Below are 9,801 nucleotides of genomic sequence, written 5' to 3' on the forward strand. Positions count from 1 at the left end.
CCCAGGCCAGGCTGGACATTGGGGCTGGGAGCAGCCTGGGACAGTGGGAGGTGTCCCTGGGTTGGAATGGGATGAGTTTTAAGGCCCTTTCCAACCCAAACCAGTCTGGGATTCCCTGTGAAGGTTTTTTGGTGATATTTTATGATTTTTTGGGTAAATGCATTCCCACTGGTGGTCCCAGCCAGTGCCAAATGTCCCCGCTCCATCCCTGGGCTTTAATTCCAGTGGGTGCCAGGGGGGCCTTCTATTCCAGCTGGATCCCATATTCCCTTTCCTTAGGCTGTGCTGCTGAACCATCACCAGGAGTTCCTTTGTCCTGGTGTGTATACAAAACTATGGAGACCCCGATTTGGGATGCAGGGATCCAGCCTGGACTTGGGATCCTCCTGAGCCCGAAAACCAGCAATGCCTGTCCTGCGGGACAGAGGGGCAGCAGGAGGGAGAACCTGGGACACGGTGCCTCTCTCTGCTGGGAGCAGGGGCAGTCCAGCGGCAAATCCCCTTTCCAAACCTTTATTCCCTAATTAGAGCCATCTGGAAGCCCTGGATCTCAGTGGATTCCGATTATCCAGCGAATTTAATCATGGGATAATAGAAGCGTGGGCTGGAGCGGGCAGGAGGGCACCTGAAGGACCTTTCGGTGGCGCTGCCTTTGTCCTGCTGCCGGCTCCTTTCCCTGCTTCCCGAGGCTTGCAGGGCTGCAGGCAGCTCTGTCTCTATAGAAACGGGCCCTGGGCTCTGCTGCAGGCGCTTCTCCAGGGTTTCATTTCGGGAAATTAACGGCAGGAGGAGGAGAGAAGGAGGGATAAGGAAGGTCTCCAGTTTACACATTGAGGGGTTGTTTTGCCCTAATCGGGAGGGGAAAGGGGAAGGAATATTATGGGTTGTAGATATTTAATTAACATTTAATACACGTGGAAGAGTGGGGGCATTTCCATTTCTTTTGGCCCCCAAATGGCCACAATCAAACCACCGAAGCTGGATGGAAAATGGACACGAATTAATTAATTAATTAATTTATTTATTTAGGAGAACCAGTCCCAGATGGATTTTCCTCCCGGTGTTTTTCCCTCTCTGAAGACAAACCCAGAACGTTTCTTTGGTGAAAACCTCTCTTTCTGATGTATTTGTTATAATTTGATGTTTATTATCCCGTGGGTTGCTTGGAGAGCCATCAGTGACAGAATTCCTGCCCCATTCCCAGCAAGGGCTGCCATGATTCCATAAGGAATTGGGTCTCCTAGGGAAACACGTGACTGTTCCCTCATTTACTCCTCCTTTGGGAGCAGATTCCATATGAATTCACATGGCTTTGGCTGAAATTCCAAGGATATTATTCCCAAGGGTCACTTGCCTACACTTTGGGTTGGATTGATCTTTCTTTAGGGCGTGATTTAGCAAGTGCTGGAAATTCTCCTCAGTGCTCGTGCAGCCTCTACTTCCAAAATATCCTGGGAAAAGGCTGGAATGCAGCATTCCAGCTCTGCCAGGAGCAGGGCTGTGTGGGAAGTGCTGCACAGAAACAGAACCGCTCCTGAAGAGCAGCAGGAAAGGAGGAATAAAAACCAGGAGGTTTTTACTGCTGGAAATGACTAATTTAAAACAAAACCAAAGCCTTTCCAAAGCATTGTCTCCTGCTGGAAGCAGGATTTTCCATCAGATTTTCAGGATTTGGCGAGAATGCCTAAAAGAAAGCCGGATAAATATTTCAGATGCTCAGCCGAAGTTCACTCCGGGAAGGAATTGCACCTGGAAGTTGTTCCTTGGGGTTTGTTTTATTTGGAGTGATGCTCTGGGCTCTTCAGGGTGGGGCAGGTCCCATCCCAAATATCCCATGGGAATAGAAACACTTCAGCATTCCTGGGATAAAGCAGTTCGTCTTCAGCTTTGGCCCTCCCAGATCCCTGAGGATCCGGTGCTGCTGTTCTAGGACTCTCAAAAGCTGGGAGGAAGCCCTGGGCAGCCCCCGGGGTGAGATCCCCTTATCCCTCCCAATTCCCAGCCCCTGGAAGTGACTGATCCCAAAATCCCGGTGGGGAAAGAGCGATCCAAACAGCAATTTGGGATATTAAAGATTTAGAGAGGAGTGGTGAGACCCTGCCAGCTGGGATGTGAACCATGGCAGGATAAGAGGATGAGAATTTGGATTTTATTCCAGCAAAATTTGTATTCCAGGATTTTGGATGCCAGGAACAACTTCCAGGTGGAAGGGTTTGACAATATTCCCATTTTACCATCTCCTGACTCCAGAGCTCTCCTGGTGGGTGCAGAGCTCCCACTGGGCCCTCCCAGGGATGTGGGAGCCAAACTGGAACCCGAGATTCCGGATCTAAGGACAAAAGGGGAATATTTTGGAAATTATTCAATTCCCTCCCAGATAATATTCCAGCCTTGAAGTCTCCTGCCTCCCTGGCCTCCTTGACTGCCTGTGTAGGGCACCCCTGGATTTTCTAGCTCCCGGTTTGTCCGTGGCAATGGGATCATTTTGGCCCCGCTGGACAAGCATTGGAAAACAGCTTGGATTCCCTTTTTTCCCTTTTCCTCACAGGAATTCCTGCCACCAGGACTGGGGAATTCTTCCCTGTGCTGGCACAGCCCAGAACTTCCTCATGAGGTGCAGCCAGAGGGATTTTTCATGGGCACATCCCATGGATTCCTCCATAAATCTCCGCACATGATCCGCGGGGAATTGGAGGCCGGATTTTGAGCGTGGGTAAGGGAGACCTGTGGGAAAGCAGCCGCTGAAGGCACCAGGACCACAACAATTCCTGAGCTCCATCGCCATGGAAACAGCGAATCCACGCTTGGGCCATGGATGCGAACCAGATTCCAGCGGGAGCAGCGGTGGGATGGCTCTGGAACAGCTCTGTGTGCTCGGCATGGAGGGGGAAAGGTGGGAGAAGGGGTTTCCATCTCCAGCTCATCCCAGTATTTCTGGTGGGTGATGCAGGTGAGCCATGGGATGGAGTAGGAGGGGTTTATTATCCACTGGTGAGGGCAAGGATGAGAGAAATCCCTGAGATGATCCCACAGAGATAATCCCACAATGGCTTTGCTTGGAAAAGCCTTCCAAGGCCATGGAGTCCAACCATTCCCAGCCCTGCCCCTGTTCCCAGGTGCCACATCCACAGGGCTTGAAATCCCTTCAGGGATGGGCACTCCGAACCTCCCTGGGCAGCTCCTTCCAAGGCCTGAGCACCCTTTCCATGGGGAAATTCCTGCTGCTGTCCACCCTGAGCCTCCCCTGGCCCAGCCTGAGGCCGTTCCCTCTCCTCCTGTCCCTGTTCCCTGCGAGCAGAGCCCGACCCCCCCGGCTGCCCCCTCCTGTCAGGGAATTCCAGAGAGGAAAAAGATCCCTCTGGATCCTCCTTTTCTCCAGGCTGAGCCCCTTTCCCAGCTCCCTCAGGAATTCTCCAGCCCCTTCCCAGCTCAGTTCCCTTCCCTGGACTCCTCCAGCCCCCCAGGGCGTCCCAGAGCTGTCCCCAGCACTGGAGGTGCCCCAGCAGCGCCAGCACAGGGGGACAATCCCTGCCCTGGGGCTGTGTCACCCCAGGGGCTGGCACAAAATGAAATTCCATCTGGGAATTCCCAAAGGAGCGTGGCTGTTGAATCCAGGGCTCGGTAGATCCTGATCCAGGTGTGTCCTGCTCTTGTCCCCCAAGCTCGGGGCTGTCACTGGGAGCTTCACCCCCAATTTCCTCCGAGGCTGCAGAGCTGAGGAGCCCAAAGGCTCCTGCAGGAGGAAAATTCCTCGTGTGGGGATGAGGGATCCTTGGCTGCTTCCCGCTTTTCCAGCTGCACTAAAGCCACGGCAACCCTGTGGAAAGGAGCAAAAAAAAAAAAAAGGAAAAAGGCAAATGCAGAGCAGGAAAAGGGGCAGAAATGGGGTCACGGAGACTTTTCCTGTGCTTTCTTTTGCAGGGAATAAACAGGATAGAAGAAAGGAAGGTTTGGGCTCCAGTGGCTGCAGGGCCAGCCTTCACCGGGCTCTTGGATTTCAGAATGCTTGGAATGAGCTCATCCCACAAAAAGGAGCTGTGGACACGTCTTGGATCAAGCTGAGGGTGGGGAGGCCCTGGCATGGATTCCCAGAGAAGCTGTGGCTGCCCCTGGATCCCTGGAAGTGTCGAGGTTGGAATAACCTGGGATAGCGGGAGGTGTCCCTGCCCACGGCTGGGGGGTGGGATTGGGGTGGGATTTAAGGTCCCTCCATCCCAAACCATTCCAGAATTCCATGAATGGAAAGCTCCCATTCCTCAGGGAGTCCCACTGGAAGGGTGTCCGTGTGTCCCAAGGGGGATCCCAGCTGTCTCCCTCTCCAGCCTGAGGAACAGCCATTTTTCCAATCATTTTCCAGAGGCAAGCTCTGAAAAATTCAGGAAGGAAGTTCAGCCTCATTAAAACCCCTCTGTGTGTTCCCTGTCCCTCCTGCCCCTCTGTGCGCTCCAAACTGTGCCAAAGGCATGGAAACAGAGAGCTGGGAATGGGATTCATCCCAGAAATCCCTTCCATTTGCATCCAAAGGCGGGATATTTATGGAAGCAGCAGCATCCTGTCCCTCTGGATCTCGGCCTGACCCGGGGAACCTTTTATTACAGCAAGAATTAATTAATATTTGATTATTTCCTGGCTCCTTGCCCCATTCCCTCCCATGGATCCCATGGGAATATTTTATTTGTATTGTGAAAAAAGGAGATTTTAATGAAATTCTGCTACTTTTGTGCTCTGAGTTGCTCAAATGGGGCAGGAAATTGAGCCCCACCCTTCAGGCACATTAATTCCCACTGTCCAGGGAGGGAACAGGGAAAACAGAAAAAGATGGAATTTTTTTCACTTCTTAAGAAATGAGAGGATTGGGAATTCCTGGAGCAGGAAAACCCAACCAAATAAAAACCTCAAAAAATCCCAACCAACCAAAAACCTTCAAAACACCAAAACAAAGCCCCGAAAAACCAACAAAGAACCCCAGTAAAAAATAAAACCAAATTCCAAAGAATCCCAGGGGATATTTCAGAGACTTCCCCGCGTTTGAAGCAGCCGTTCCCCATCCAGAGGGGGATTTTTGGTCCAAGCTGGAGAAGGTTCTCCCAGTCCCATTCCGGCATCATCCGCTCCTTTCCCTGGACTTTCCAGTGCTCCAGGACGTCTCTTTTTCTTTCTCGAAGGAAAAATTCCAATTTATTTCACTCCACCTCATTTACAGACTCATTTCATTCCCTTTTTATCCCAAAATTCCTGAGCGCCGTGTCCATCCCCAGCTCCTCAGCTTCTTCCCTGCTCCTCCTCTTTGCGGGCAGGGATTTGATCCCAGGCCAGGATGCTGGGAAAAGCCTGCAGAGCATTCCCAGCTCCCTCCTGGCCCCAAAATCCCCATTTTTGGCCCATCCAGCTGTTTATAAACCAGGATTTTCCTGCCTGGGTTGGAGCAGCAGCTGAGCACTCCAGAAGGTCCCTCCAGGGTTGTCCTTCTGCTCCATCCCAGCTGGAATTGCGGGACTGGGAGCACTCGGAGCCTGTCCCTGAGCAGGGATTTCCTGAGGCTCAGCACAGCGGGAACGGAGCACACGGAAAAATATCCTGGAAAAGGCAGCAGGGATGTGGGGGAGGGAAGAACTGGGGGAGAACGGCTGGAATGAGAGCTTGGAAAATAGGCAAGAGAAAAGAGAGAAAAGAGTTAGGAAAGGAAAATAAAAATACATAAAATGTAAAAGAAAAAATGATATAACATGTAAAATATAAAATAAAAAATAATGTAAAATATAAAATGTAAAATATAAAATGTAAAATATAAAATGTAAAATATAAAATGTAAAATATAAATAATAAAATAATATAAAATGTAAAATGTAAAATGTAAAATATAAAATGTAAAATATAAAATGTAAAATATAAATAATAAAATAATATAAAATGTAAAATGTAAAATGTAAAATATAAAATGTAAAATATAAAATGTAAAATATAAAATGTAAAATAATATTAAATATAAAATGTAAAATAATATAAAATGTAAAATAAAATGTAAAATAATATAAAATGTAAAATAATGTAAAATGTAAAACATAAAATATAAAATAATATTAAATATAAAATATAAAATGTAAAATAATATAAAATGTAAGATATAAAATGTAAAATATAAAATAGAAAATAATAGAAAATGTAAAATGTAAAATAATATAAAATAATATAAAAAATAGAAAATAATAGAAAATGTAAAATGCAAAATATAAAATTTCAGCTATAAATAGCAAAATATAAAGTATAAAATATATATAAAATATGAAATATAAAGTATAATATACAAAGTATAAAATATCAAATAAAAATAAAGCATAAAATACAAAATATTAAATATAAAATATAAAGTGTAAAATACAAAATATCGAATATGAACTAAAAAGTATAGACTAAAGAAATAAAATTCAATACATAAAACATAAAGTGTCAAATATAAAATACAAAACATTAAGATACGAAATAAAAATACGAACTAAAAAGATAAAATATCGAACGTAAAAGCCAGAATACCAACTGTAACTATCGAACTACAGAATCTAAAATGCAAAAGAGGAAACACAAACTGTAAATGTAAATTAAAGCACATTTGGAAGGATCAAATACCCAGCACCTGCAGCAGAGCCGGCGCCTCGGACTCCTCCCGTTTATTCCAGTTTGGAATACGGGATCAAAGGTCAGGATTTGTTGTGGCAAAGCAAACGTTCCGTGCCTTTTCCCATCGAATTTTGAGTTTGGGATCAGAGGGATCCATGGAATTGTTGGGATGTTTCCCAGCAGCCTCTCCCAGGCGCCTTCCTTCCGCGGGGATTTGGGTTCCCTGGGATTTCCCTGCCTGTTTCAGGTGCCCACGGTTTGGGGTTGGATCATCTCGGGCCTGAGGAATTTGGGGGAAATCGGATGGAATTTTGTCCTCAGCTCCTCTCCTGGGATGCTCCTGGCACCTGGAGCTGCTGGGATTCCTCGTGTCCCGCTGCTCATGGAATGAGCTGGAACAAACCTTCCTGCCCTGCCTCCAGCCCAAGGATTTAAATCTTTTTATAACATTATTTATTTGAAATATCTTTAATATTTCTATTTTAAATGTTATTTTAAAATAAATGATATTTCAAAAATCATTATTTTCAATATCCCAACAATTAATGCTTTAATGGCGCAATCATTGCTGGTTTTTAGTAACAGCAATTTTTAATAGTTGTGATTAAATATCCTTTTTTAAAGGAACAACGCGCTGCCAAGAATATCTTGGAGAATATTTGTTGGCATTTTCCGCCCACGTGCTTTAAAAAAAAAATCCATTTGTGATGTCCTGATGGACAGAAAAACAAACCGCTTTGGTTTATTTAGTTAAAAAAGGAATTTAGTTTAAAAACTCAATTGATTACATAGTGTGGATTTATCATCAATCATGCCAGTGTAAATTATTTTATGGAGTTCCTCCCTGGAGCAGAGAGTAAGGCCACATCTCTAATACTTTCTATTATTTATTTGTTATATATAGTTATTCTATTTTTATAGGTTTATTATTTTATATATATTTACATTATATATTTATATGACATATGGTTAATTACATATTAATATGCTCTATTATATATTTACTTTTATATATGTATCATTATAAATTTATTATATATGCTATAATCTATGTTATTAATATTTTATTCCATATTTATTAATAGATTTCCTTCTATATTCCATTATACACTTATAAGAAAATTTTATTCTAGACTTATTAATATAGTCTATTATAGGTTTCTTTACATATATATTATTATAATACCTTTATTATCTCTTTTTATATTTAGTATTTCTATTTCTATTTATTATTTATATTTATATTTATATTTATGTTTATGTTTATATTTATATTCTTCATCCCGAGCCTCATCCTGACACCGGATTTTATCCCAGCATTGGGATAATTTGGGTTTTTCATCGTTCCTGCTCCTCCAAGGAAATGGAGCCTGGAGCATTCCCAGGAAGGTGCCAAGGGAAAAGTGTCCATGGATTGCTCCATGCCCATCCCTGCCTCACATTCCCATCTGTTCCCAGCTTTCCTTGGGGGTGGAACAGGGCCAAGGATCCAGATCCCAAAGCCCCAAAACCCGGGAGCTGGGAAGGAATGCAAGAGTTTGGGAATGAGGAGTAAACCTGGATCAGCGGGGCTTTAACCCACATTATTTATTATTATTATTATTATTATTATTCCATTGTATCATTATTTTATTGCATTATTATTACTAGTTCTATATTTACACTGTGATATTATTACATTCTATTAATTATACATTTTGTATCATTTTATTCATTATTATTGATATTATTATTGATATTATTATTGATATTATTGATATTATTATTGATATTATTATTATTATTATTATTATTATTATTATTATTATTATTATTATTATTATTATTATTATTTTGCTCCCCAAGTGCTGGTGCCCAGCACTAAAATTTACACTCAAACCCCAAATCTGACACTAAATTGACACTAAAACCCGAAGAGGAAGCTCTGGGGAGCTCTGACAATTCCTGGAGCTTTCATTCCTGATGACAACAGGAATTCCCACTTTTCCACGGACAGGGAAAAGGCTTCTCCTAAACGAGTACAAAGACCTTGAAACGCAGCTCAACCCACCCCAATTTTTACTTTTGCTGCTTTTCAGAGCAAAGAAACTGATTTTTACCCACCCCCCCAAAGGTGAGAGGAGGAAAAGTGAAGAGTTTATTATTGATCATTTTATTCAAGTGACAAGGGGGGGGACAAGTGACAAACACCTTAAAACCGCCCCAATCTGGGCCAGTTTAACAAAGCTGGAGCTAAAGCCGAGCTTTGCAGCCTCAGTCCACGACTTGGTTCTGCTGTAGAACCCAACCCACACGTGCCCATTGATCCAGGGAGACACTGCATGCCCAAAAATGCATTTATTTCTTTCATTTCTTTTATTTTGACTGAAATATTTACAATTTCCAGGAGAATCCAAGCGGGAATTCAGCAGGAGAGAACACAGACCGGCTGTGCAATCAATCAATCAATCAATCAATCCTTGTTAATTACAATTCTCTTTAAGGAGCAGAAGCAGCAGGGCTGGGTTCAGATGTTGGTTAATTCATGAAAATAAAGTGAGCACACCATAAAAATGGAATATTGACACGAGGAAGCCCCTAAAATAAAGAAATCAGTGCGGCCACGTGCCTGTGCTTGCGCCTCACCTTATCACGGACACCTCACTGTCACCCAACCCCGGCCACGAAGCGCGGGAATTCTGCATCCAGCAGGGATGGATGGACAGACACAGCCCTGCCGCCCCTCCAGCACCCAGCCTCAGCAGGCTGCCTTGTACCACAGCAAGAATGCCGGTCACATTTGCTTTTTTTGGCACCTTTTCATTTCAAAATGGCAATTTCGCAGTTAAGCCCAGCTACGTATTTTTATTAATTGGATCGAAGTGAGGCTCCTTCTCCAGCGTCTCCCCCACTTCCAGCGGGTTTTTGGAGGGTTTTTTCCAGCTCCAGCTCTTCTCCCTGGAACATTTTCCATTCGATTTGTGGAGATACCCATGGGGGACCCCAAATTGCACCCGGGCTGCTGTGCCAGAGTCAGGAAATACAATGGAATAAAATGGGATAGGATATGGAAAACAGAATAGAATATAGAAAATAGACTAGAATATCGAATATCGAATATTGAACAGAATAGAAAGGAGAGGAAAGGATAGAATTAAGAGTTAGAATTAAAATAGAGTTAAAATTAGAGTAAGTATAGACTAGAAC

This window comes from Corvus cornix, chromosome 7 (genome assembly GCF_000738735.6).
Source record: "Corvus cornix cornix isolate S_Up_H32 chromosome 7, ASM73873v5, whole genome shotgun sequence".
In the NCBI taxonomy this organism is placed as follows: domain Eukaryota; kingdom Metazoa; phylum Chordata; class Aves; order Passeriformes; family Corvidae; genus Corvus; species Corvus cornix.